The 12,500-nt window shown below is 38.0% G+C and overlaps 1 protein-coding gene across 1 annotated transcript in view; it reads left to right on the top strand.

Annotated features, from left to right (window-relative positions):
* Positions 1 to 12,500, top strand: part of Atf6 (bZIP_ATF6 domain-containing protein ATf6) — a gene marked incomplete in the record, with an annotated part of 187,176 nt that overhangs the window by 157,177 nt on the left and 17,499 nt on the right.

Below are 12,500 nucleotides of genomic sequence, written 5' to 3'. Positions count from 1 at the left end.
AATCTTCATACATGCATGAGTGATTCTTTAATATGGAGGAGATACAGTATTGCATCCGTAATATGAAGAATATTCTGTACGGGTTGAAATTTCTTTGCCTAGTGGAGGGTAAATATGCAGTTGCTTCTTTTATTAGTGCTGCTATAAAACCTTAAGAAAAAGTGGGATTAAAGAAAAACAAAAAATCTTTTGTCATGCAGTTTTTTCTAATCATCAAATTTAATATTGTCAAACCTACACTCTTTCCGGAGTCGATCAACTCGTGTGTGTGTGTGTGTGTGTGTGTGTGTGTGTGTGTGTGTGTGTGTGTGTTACCATTTGGTCCTTGGCACATGTCTTTTACACAGCAGGCCTGTTGTATGTGTATGCATGTGTGTGTCTGTGTGTGCATGCATGCGTGCGTGTGTGTGAGTGCGCACATGTGTGCATGAGTGCGCACATGTGTGCGTGAGTGCGCGTGCATGTGTGTATGTGCGTGAGTGCGTGTGTGCGCGAGTGCGCGTGTGTGCCTGCATGTGTGCGTGTGCACACTAATTTTTGCAGTACTTTTTTTGCTGGATTAATAACGCCCTCCTATGCCTCTTCTGCATTACATTCAGCACTTTTTTTTTTTGTAGGATTAAGATAAAATCAACAGATACTGCATAAATTGCAGCTAATTTATGCATAATACCTATGGCACTTAGGCTTACTTGTGGTTTATAAATGATGACTTTAGGTGAAAAGGAAAGTGGAGTTGAGCTACAGCAATGGTGAGTATTTAGTGTGACTACAAAAGGTTTTTTTTTTTTTTTCCTATAACTAGTTTATTATGTAATAAGTGCACAGTTAGGGATGAGTAAATTTTTATGCTGAAAGTTTTCATTTGCACGGTGAAAATTAAGTATTTCACTGTTTTTTAACAAGTTGGCAGTCTCCCACCGAGGCAGGGTGACCCAAAAAGAAAGAAAGAAAGAAAACTCTTTGGAACACTTAATTCAGAACTTTCCAGAGAAGAGTGTGATTTCTGGATTATTTTACTTGTAACTACAGTAGGGCCCCACTTATATGGCAGGTTAGGTTCCAGGCTACCGCCAGAAAACGGACATCGCCGGAAAGCAGAAAGCTATTTTTTCCACTTATAAATGCATAAAAATTCCAGACAACAAGTTTACACTAACATGTATTAAGCTAACAATAGAACTAGGTATTAAAAACAATGAAAAGTCAAATACATACACAGTACATTCATTTCTTACCTTAAAATATTTGTAGTCTTAATGTAGGGCAAGAGTCGAGTACAGTGGAACCTCAGATTTTGAACGTATTGGTTATCGAACTCTTCGAAAATCGACCGCTTTTTTCACACCAACTTTGTCTCTATTATCGAACTCGCCCCCATTTTCGAACCACCGGGTACCGGACCTATCCGCCAGCCCGCTCTGTTCGCATCCCCGCGCAGGTGCCGTGAGCCAGTCTGGCTTTGTTGATGCTTGAGTGAACACTAATCTGCACTCTCATTCAAACATTTTACAATTAATTCATTGTGTTTAGTGCTTGTGGGACTGTGAAATAAGATACCATGGGCCCAAAGAAACTTGGTAGTGGTACCCCTGTGGTAAAGAAAGTGAGAAACATCATAGATGTGAAGAAGGAAATAATACAGAAGTATGAGACTTGAGCTTGCCAGGATGTATGGGAAAAATAAGTCGACCATTGCTTCTATCCTGGCAAAGAAAGAACAAATCAAGGAAGCTGATGTTGCAAAAGGTGTTAATTTTTTTTTTTTTTTTTCAACAAGTCGGTTGTCTCCCACCGAGGCAGGGTGACCCAAAAAAGAAAGAAAATCCCCAAAAAGAAAATACTTTCATCATCATTCAACACTTTCACCACACTCACACATTATCACTGCTTTTGCAGAGGTGCTCAGAATACAACAGCTTAGAAGCATATACGTATAAAGATACACAACATATCCCTCCAAACTGCCAATATCCCAAACCCCTCCTTTAAAGTGCAGGCATTGTACTTCCCATTTCCAGGACTCAAGTCCGACTATATGAAAATAACCGGTTTCCCTGAATCCCTTCACTAAATATTACCCTGCTCACACTCCAACAGATCGTCAGGTCCCAAGTATCATTCGTCTCCATTCACTCCTATCTAACACGCTCATGCACGCTTGCTGGAAGTCCAAGCCCCTCACCCACAAAACCTCCTTTACCCCCTCTTTCCAACCCTTTCGAGGACGACCCCTACCCCTCTTTCCTTCCCCTATAGATTTATATGCTTTCCATGTCATTCTACTTTGATCCATTCTCTCTAAACGACCAAACCACTTCAACAACCCCTCTTGTGCCCTCTGACTAATGCTTTTATTAACTCCACACCTTCTCCTAATTTCCACACTCCGAATTTTCTGCATAATATTTACACCACACATTGCCCTTAGACAGGACATCTCCACTGCCTTCAGCCGTCTCCTCGCTGCTGCATTTACCACCCAAGCTTCACATCCATATAAGAGTGTTGGTACTACTATACTTTCATACATTCCCTTCTTTGCCTCCATAGATAACGTTTTTTGACTCCACATATACCTCAACGCACCACTCACCTTTTTTCCCTCATCAATTCTATGATTAACCTCATCCTTCATAAATCCATCCGCCGACACGTCAACTCCCAAGTATCTGAAAACATTCACTTCTTCCATACTCCTCCTCCCCATAAATAGACCACAGACAATTGATCAGGTTGAGAAGTTGTTGCTGGTGTGGATCAAGGATAAAGAGATGGCAGGTGAGTGTTTCAGAGACGATTATTTGTGAACAGGCAAGGAAGTTGCATGCCAATCTGGTACAGAAAACTCCTGGAACCAGTGCTGATAGTGAATTTAAGGCCAGCAGAGGCTGGTTTGACAGATTTAAGAAGTGTAGTGGCATACACAATTTTGTAAGGCATGGCAAGGCAGCCAGTTCAGACAAATGGGCAGCTGAGAAGTTTGTGTAGGAGTTTAAGGTTTATGTAGACTGAAAAATTCAAACCCCAACAAGTGTTCAATTGTGACAAAACAGGCCTGTTTTGGAAGAAAATGCCCAAGAGGACCTACATTACTCAGGAGGAAAAGGCACTCCCAGGACACAAGCCTATGAAAGACAGGCTAACACTCTTGTTCTGTGCTAGTGGTGATTTTAAAGTGAAGCCTTTACTTGTGTATCATTGAGAAAATCCCGCAGTGTTTAAGAAAAACAACGTCATAAAGAACAAGTTATGTGTCTTATGGAAAGCAAATAAGGCATGGGTCACAAGGCAAATTTTTGAATTTTTATTCAAACAAAAAAATATAAGATTTACTGTTATGCAGACTACTGGAATATTGTAATTGTATAAATAATGTCAGCTCATTCATGCCTGCTTATTAGAATGGCTACTTGGACATTTATTGGAAAATGACATCATTTTACTTTTGAACACTGGTAAAAATCAAACATTTCCCCTAATTTGAGCTCCATTTCAAGGTTCTTTTCATAGTAAAACCAATCAAAATCACCTCTGTTTCTATAATACATTTTCCATTCTATCAAACGAGACCAAGAAAATGAGAATACAACCATAAATACTATACGAAAATAGACCACAAAGTTGGCATTTTGATTAAAAAAAAACCTGAGTTTTTTTTTCTCATTATGCACTGCGTACTGCAGGATTTTTTATATGGTACACACTGACCACACAGACCCATTCTCTCACATGTGGGCCTACCAGCTTTCTCCTGCTTGATTTGAAGAGGTTAGAATTTGAGTGTATATATGCACGTCAAAAACGGTGGCTCATAAGACGTATATATACGATCAAAACAGTCAAAGGGTTAAGCGTTTCTAACAACTACCTTGAGATGCCATCATAAACGAAGGGAGATGTAATGAGAATTCATGCTGAGAATTGTAAACAAAGTGAAATATGTTAGGGGTAGTGACTGGGCCAAATGCAGATTCATACACATTTTCTCTGGTGCTGAACCAGAGAAAACAATGTTTTCCCCTCTGCCCAGCTACCACACCTAATATTTATGTGAAATTTATTGTACTGTGGGTGTATGTATCATGTTTATATGCCATAGATGGATTAATGAAAATGTCTATATTAACGTAAAATAAGACATTTAATGTGCCTAAGAGTGATTATTATTATGTACTGTATTAGTATTATTTATATGGAGAGTAAAAGAAAATTCAATTCAATTCAAACTTTATTCTCTATAAGTATTACAATGCTGAGTTTACAGAATTTGGTTATTGTGTGGTTTAAATGTAGTAAAATAATAATTACAGAGTGCACCACTAGAACGCCTAGCATGGCTAGGCATTTCGGGCAGACTTATATTAAATCTTAGGTTTAAAATGTTACAAAATTATGAGATAAGTTGGTATTATGGCTAAGTGACTAAATACTAGTTGTGAGTTTAGCAATGTGAATGCTTTTGTTTTGGCACTATACGTAGTTTCAGTATTGGAGTATCACAGGCCAACTTAGGACTAGTTAAGATTCATTATTTTGAGATTGAGATTGATATTTCTGTTTATGGTCAAATGGGTGAGTGAGTGTAAGTGTGAACCACCAGGTGGTATTCATATTATTAGTTGACAGGGTGTATCAGGGAGATAAGATGTTTTCTGATGGTAGTTTTGAAGGTGATGAATGTGTCTGCAGTTTTGGAATTTTCAGGTAGGGTGTTCCAGATTTTAGGGCCTTTGACATACATTGAATTTTTGTAAAGGTTTAGTCGGACACGGGGAATGTCATAGAGATGTTTGTGTCTGGTGTTGTGCCTGTGGGTTCTGTCACAACTATCAAGAAAGCATTTTAGGTCAAGGTTAATATTGGAATTTAAGGTCCTGTAGATGTAGATTGCACAGTAGTAAGTGTGGATGTACTGAACAGGGAGTAAGTTTAGATCTATGAAGAGTGGGGGGGTGTGTTGCCAGGGATGGGATTTAGTGATTATTCTTACTGCAGCTTTTTGTTGGGTTATTATTGGCTTTAGGTGTGTTGCTGCAGTTGAACCCCAAGCACAGATAGCATAGGTGAGGTATGGATATATAAGTGAATGGTATAGTGTGAGAAGGGCAGTTTGCGGCACGTAGTATCGTATCTTGGAGAGGATCCCAACCGTTTTGGATACTTTTTTGGTTATGTGTTGGATATGGGTGCTGAAGTTCAGGTTGTTGTCGAGGTATAGGCCTAGGAATTTGCCCTCATTATGCCTGGTAATTAGAGTGTTGTCGATCTTAATGTTAATTTGCGCATCTCCTGCTCTGCTACCAAACATAATGTAGTAGGTTTTGTCAACGTTAAGCGTAAGTTTATTGGCTGTCATCCAAGTCGATATTTTGATCAGCTCCTCATTAACAATGGTGTTGAGGGTGGCAAGATTAGGGTGAGAGATGACATAAGTCGTGTCGTCAGCAAAGAGAATGGGGTTCAGGTGTCGAGATACGTTTGGAAGATCATTGATGTATATGAGGAAGAGCAGGGGACCAAGGACACTTCCCTGCGGAACTCCAGTATCAAGTGGCTGTGTTGTTGATGCTGTGTCTTTAATGGTGACATACTGATACCTATTAGTAAGGTAAGATTTGAAATATGCAAGCGCATGGCCTCTTATACCATAATGGTCAAGTTTGTGGAGTAGGATGCCGTGGTCTACTGTGTCAAAAGCTTTTCTTAGGTCAATAAAAATTCCTAGTGGATATTCCTTATTTTCCAATGCTGTGTAAAGCAGATCTAGCATTTTTATAATTGCATCGTTAGTGCTTTTATTTTTCCTGAATCCAAATTGGCAGGGGTTGAGTATGTTTTGTGACGTTATAAATGAATATAGTCTCCTGTGCACGAGTTTCTCAAAGATTTTGGATAGCAATGGTAAGTTTGATATTGGCCTATAGTTGTTTAAATCTGTAGGGTCACCACCTTTATGTATTGGTGTAACCCTTGCCGTCTTGAGTAGTTTCGGGAAGGTGCTAGCTTCTAGTGACTTGTTAAAAAGCAATGAGATAGTATGCGAGAGGACATGGGCCACTCTCTTGTACAATAATGGTGGGACATGAGACAGATTCCCTGAGTTATTTTTAAGTGACTTTATAATCTCGGTGACTTCCGTGGGCTCAGTTGGAGCAAGATAGAAGGAATTTGGGAAATTCCCATCTAGGTAGTCCCCGGCATGGGCATTGGTACGTGGGATTTTATTGGCGAGATTAGAACCTATGGTTGAGAAGAAGTCGTTTATCTTGTTAGCTGTGTCGGTGGGTTGCAGTGGTGTTTCATTAGGTTTAGTTAGGACAATATTCTTGTTTTTTTTCAGTTTGTGGGTCCCTAGAATCTGAGAGTGTTTTCCAGGTCTTTTTTATATCTCCTCTTGTGTCAGTGAATCTACTGGAGTAGTATAGTTGTTTGGCTTTCTTTATTACTTTGGTGAGGACTGATGAATAGTGTTTAAGAATATCTTTGTGTATTAAGCCCTGTCTATATTGCTTTTCATATTGGTGTTTCTTATCAATGGATTTCAGAATGGTGCTGGTTAGCCATGGGCAACCAAGCCGTTTGTTTGTGATCTGTTTCGTTTTTATAGGACAATGTTTGTTGTATAGTCTAAGTAGTTTGTTAAGAAAAATGTCTGTCCAGTCGTCAATACCATTGGCCTTGGAGAATTCTGTAGGCCAGTCAACAGTCTCTAGGTCAGCTGTGAACTTCCTTATTGAGGCCTCATCATGGAGTCTAAATGAGACTTTGTTGTATTCAAGTGGTGGTTTACTAATGTTTGTCAAGAGGAAGGTAGGGTAGTGGTCTGTAGTGCTATCTGTGATTATCCCTGATTTAAGGGGGGCTAGTATATTGGTCCATATGTGGTCTATTATGGTTGCACTTGTTTCAGTGAGCCTGGTTGGTTTAGTTATTGTTGGTATGAGAAGTGTGTTGTTCATATTGTTGATGAAATCAGTTACAGGCTGATCATCTAGTAGGCCAAGGTTGATGTTGAAGTCTCCAGCTAAGAGAAGGTGGTGCTTATTCATTTGTCTGTTTGTTATTAGTGCCTTTAATTTCTCACTGAAGTTTGGGATGTTAGTGTGGGGTATCCGGTAAATGGCACCGATTGTTATAGGCGTCTTAAGGTTTTTTACAGTAAAATTAGCAAAAATGTATTCTCCATATTCATCACTAAAGCAATTGGTGCTGATACAAGATAATTGGTTAGAGTAATAGATTGCAATACCACCCCCAACTTGGTATGGTCTGCAGTTGTGGATTGCTGTGTATCCTGGTAGAGGGTAGATATCTATTGTGTCCTGTTTTAGCCAGGTCTCGGTAAGAATAATGCAGGAGAAGGGTGTCTTTAGTGATTCAAGGAGTGCCAGGAGGTCATCATAGTGTTTGCTTAAGGACCTGATGTTGTAGTTAAGTACTGATAGACTTTTATCATTGTTTAGGATAGTGCTGGCTTGTGATGCTGTGTAGTAAAGGCAGTTACTTTCCAATAGGTTTTGATTGTGTGTCAGATTATGTAGGTTTAGATCAGGGTCAACATGATCACTCATCTTCTAGGTTTAAATTATGGTTATTTATATCCTGAGTTGTGTGTTGAGTTTAGTACTGATATCTGTAGTGGTGGGAAGTTTGGACAAGTATATAGCTATAGCATTTTGGTCATGTAGAGTATAGTCACTAATACACATAATGAAGTTGGTGTTGTCTATGTGTTGTGCTGGAATGAGCTAAAGTACAACTAGGTATAAACTAATAATATAAAAATACAAATTAAAAATAGCACAAGACTCTCACTTGTAATTGCACTAAGGTCTAATGTAATGACTTTGGTATAGTCTATGTATTGACCTAGAGTGAGCAATAGTACAACTAGGTTTAATCTAATAATGTAGAAATACAAATTAAAAATAGCACCAGGCTCTCACTAGTAATTACACTATGGTCTAATATAATGACTTTGGTACTGACTATGTATTGAGCTAGAATGAGCTATAGTACAACTGAGTTTAATCTAATGATATAAAAAAGGCACAAGACTCTCAGTTGTAATTGCACTAAGGTGTTATATAAGTTGTTTACAAGAATTAGAGTATAACTAGATTTAAATTGACAAGATAAAATATACAAGTTAAGGTAGCAAAAGAATAAAAAAAGTAGAAAAAAAAATATATGAGGTAGTTGGTACTAGTTAGCAAAAGATAGTTAAGGGCCTTGAACAATAATATAATTGAAATATACACTAATTGCACACACAATATAGTCACTAAGATATGAAAACAATCTTAGAGTAGGACTTACAATATAAACTTATAATATAAAAATACAAATTGAAATGGTACTTGCAATTGCACTAGTCTGGTATATGTTGTTGACAAGATCAAGAGTATAACTAGATTTAAATTGACAAAATAAAATTCACAATTAAAGTACCAAAAGAATAATAGTAAAAAATAACAATGGTAATGTCTTGGTTATAATATAATAGTAAGATGGTAGACAGGTACACAGGTACAAAGGATAATATAAAGGTTGGAGTTGAATATACAAACTTGAAAATTTGGCAACAAAATGTTATGGGAAGTATAAAATAATGTTTAATGTAAAAAAGTAAAATTGACTGGTAGTAAATATGGTGTTTAATAAAATTTTAGTAAGTAATAATGATTACAAAAAAAGTGAAAAAGTAATGTTTATTTCATTCAATATTGCACTGGTAGTTATACTTGAGGTTATTTGGCAGTACAAGGTAATTAAGAGTACTCTAAGATAGTAAATGTGGTATTAAAACAGATAAAGGTAATTAGACAAGTAATGGTTATTAAATGTCAAAAATGTTGAGAGTAAATTGAAATTATAGTAAAAATGGTAATTATTAATTTTAGTAAGTAATATCAATTGATAGTATTTAAAAAAAAATGAGGTAGTAATATGGACAGAGAAAGTATCAATTCAGCTAATGTTTAAGCAAACAATAGTAAATAAGAAAATTACATAAGGTGACTTATGCTTACTAGTAAAATCACAAAATGAGGTAGTTGATTATTTAATTACTAAGAGATTGTACAATGAAATTTGAACAATAATGGAGCAAAACATACACTACACTACGTAGGCTTTTAGGTTGGACGTTGTTCAGTTATTCTCTGTAAGATTAGTATCCCTGAGAAATCGTGATAGATCATTCTCATTCGTGATTGTGTAGAGAGTGGTGAGAGTGCAAAAGGAGAGCAGATGATAGTGGGAGAGGCACTGTCAAGAAATTTTGATGAAAATAAGAAAAAAATTTAGTGAGATAAAAAAGTTAAGAAAGCCTAGGGAACGAATGGATTTGTCTGTTAAAAACAGAGTAGGGGAGTTAGTAGATGGGGGGGATGGAGGTATTGAGTAGATGGCGGGAATATTTTGAGGAACTTTTAAATGTCGATGAAGACAGGGAGGCGATAATTTGATGCACTGACCAAGGAGGTACAACATCTTTTAGGAGTGCAGAAGAGCAGGATGTGAGTGTGGGGGAGGTGTGTGAGGCATTATGTAGAATGAAAGGGGGTAAAGCAGCTGGAAATGATGGGATTATGACAGAAATGTTAAAAGCAGGGGGAGATAGTGTTGGAGTGGTTGGTATTTTTGTTTAATAATTGTATGAAAGAGGGGAAGGTACCTAGGGATTGGCAGAGAGCATGTATAGTTCCTTTATATAAAGGGAAGGGGGACAAGAGAGATTGTAAAAATTAGAGGAATAAGTTTACCGAGTATACCAGGAAAAGTGTATGGTAGGGTTATTATTGAAAGAATTAGAGGCAAGGAGGCTTTAGAGTGGGTAGGGGATGTGTTTAATTGAAGCATATATGTGAACAGTATTTAGATAAAGGTAGAGAAGTTTTCATTGCATTTATGGATTTAGAAAAGGCATATGATAGTGGATGGGGGAGCAGTATGGCAGATGTTGCAAGTATGTATATGGAATAGGTAGTAAGTTACCAAATGCTGTAAAGAGTTTTTATAAGGATAGTGAGGCTCAGGTTAGGGTATGTAGAAGAGAGAGTACTTCCCGGTAAAAGTAGGTCTTAGACAAGTATGTGTAATGTCACAATGTTGCGCATGTTTCTTGATTTCATCTTGTCGGTATTATATACCATTCTTGTGCTGCCGCCGCCGCCTCCTCCTCCATCCTCCTCCATCCTCCTCCATCCTCCTCCATCCTCCTGCTCCACTTCTGGTTAGTGTGACTTTGTAAATGGTCCAAGTCAGACTGAAACGTCGTCGTAAGCTTCTCTCTTTTATGTGCGGGTTATTTGTGTATCTTTCCAGTCACGGTATTGTGCCTTTTTTTTGTTTATAGTCACAATGGTTGTTTAATATATTTATAGATGGGGTTGTAAAAGAAATATATGCTAGGGTATTTGGGGGAGGGGTGGAATTAAATTATGGGGAATCAAATACAAAATGGAAGTTGACACAATTACTTTTTGCTGATGATATTGTGCTTATGGGAGATTCTAAAGAAAAGTTGCAAAGGTTAGTGGACAAGTTTGGGAGGGTGTGTGAAGGTAGAAAGTTGAAAGTGAACATAGATAAGAGTAAGGTGATGAGGGTATCAAATGATTTAGATAAAGAAAATTGGATATCACATTGGAGAGAGGGATAATGGAAGAGAATGTTTTCAGAAATTTGGGAGTTGACATGTCAGTGGATGGGTTTATGAAGAGTGGGGTTAACCATAGAATTGATGAAGGAAAAAGGTGAGTGGTGTGGAGACAAAAAAAAAGTTATCTATGGAGGCAAAGAAGGGAATGTATGAAAGTATAGTGGTACCAACACTTTTATATGGGTGTGAAGCTTGGGTTGTAAATGCTGCAGTGGAGATGTCCTGTCTAAGGGCAATGCGTGGTGTAAATATTTATGCAGAGAATTCAGAATGTGGAAATTAGTAGAAGGTGTGGAACTAATAAAAGTATTAGTCAGAGGGCTGATGAGGAGTTGTTGAGGTGGTTTGGTCATTTAGAGAGAATGTAATAATGTTGGTAGAATTACCAACAATATGCAAAGTAAAAGGACACAAGTGCAACTAATGTGACATTTTTATTGTGGCAACATTTCACTCTCCAGGATCTTTGTCAAGCCGTTACAAACAATATATGGACACAGAGGGTATATATAGGCTTAGTGACGTGTAATACTAGCGGTAGTAGTAGTAATATATTACTACTAGTACTGCCACTAGTATTACACCTCACTCTTATCCTATATATAACTTGTGTCCATATATTGTTTGTAATGGCTTAACAAAGCTCCTGCAGAGTGAAACATTGCCACAATAAAAATGTCACATTAGTTGCACTTGTGTCCTACTTTACATAGAATGGATCAAAGTAGAATGACATGGAGAGCATATAAATCTGTAGAAGGAAGGCAGGGTAGGGGTCATCCTCAATAAGGTTGGAGGGAGGGGTTAAAGGAGGTTTCGTGGGCGAGGGGCTGGGACTTCCAGCAAGCATGTGTGAGCGTGTTAGATACTAGTGAATGGAGACAAATGGTTTTTGGGACCTGACGAGCTGTTGGAGTGTGAGCAGGGTAATATTTAGTGAAGGGATTCAGGAAAACTGGTTATTTTTATTTAGCCGGACTTGGGAAGTACAATGTTTGCACTTTAAAGGAGGGGTTTGGGATATTGGCAGTTTGGACAGATATGTTTTATATATCTATATATGCTTCTAAACTGTTGTATTTGGGTGCCTCTGCAAAGACAGTGATTATGTATGAGTGAGGTGAAAGTGTTGAATGATGAAAGTATTTTCTTTTTGGGTCACCCTGCCTTGGTGGGAGATGGCCGACTTGTTGGAAAAAATAACGTGTACGTATGTAATTTTTTTTTCTTTTAACAAGTCGGCCATCTCCCACCAAAGCAGAGTGACCCAAAAAGAAAGAAAAAATCCCCAAAAAGAAAATACTTTCATCATCATTCAGCACTTTCACCTCACTCACATAATCATTGTTTTTGCAGAGGTGCTCAGAATACAACAGTTTAGAAGCATATACGTATAAAGATACACAACATATCCCTCCAAACTGCCAATATCCCAAACCCCTCGTTTAAAGTGCAGGCATTGTACTTCCCATTTCCTGGACTCTGAGTCCAGCTATATAAAAATAACCGGTTTCCCTGAATCCCTTCACTAAATACCACCTTGCTCACACTCCAACAGCTCATCAGGTCCCAAATACCATTGGTCTCCATTCACTCCTATCTGACATGCTCACGCATGCTTGCTGGATGTCCAAGCCCCTCGCCCACATAAATAACATTAAAACCCTTGAAATTTTGGAGTGTTTCCAGGCATAATCAAGACATGCTCACAGAGAATGTAAACAAACCAGGTGGGGCGTAGTGACCTTATTACGAAGACAGGGAAGCTGTATAGCGAGTTTTGGCGATAATCTGCAATGTCCGTATTAGCAAAATGCCATAAAGCGAGGTC

The sequence above is a fragment of the Cherax quadricarinatus genome, chromosome 11 (genome assembly GCF_038502225.1).
Source record: "Cherax quadricarinatus isolate ZL_2023a chromosome 11, ASM3850222v1, whole genome shotgun sequence".
In the NCBI taxonomy this organism is placed as follows: domain Eukaryota; kingdom Metazoa; phylum Arthropoda; class Malacostraca; order Decapoda; family Parastacidae; genus Cherax; species Cherax quadricarinatus.
The sequence above is the reverse complement of the archived record's forward strand: the minus strand, read 5'-3'. Positions and strand labels throughout refer to the sequence as shown.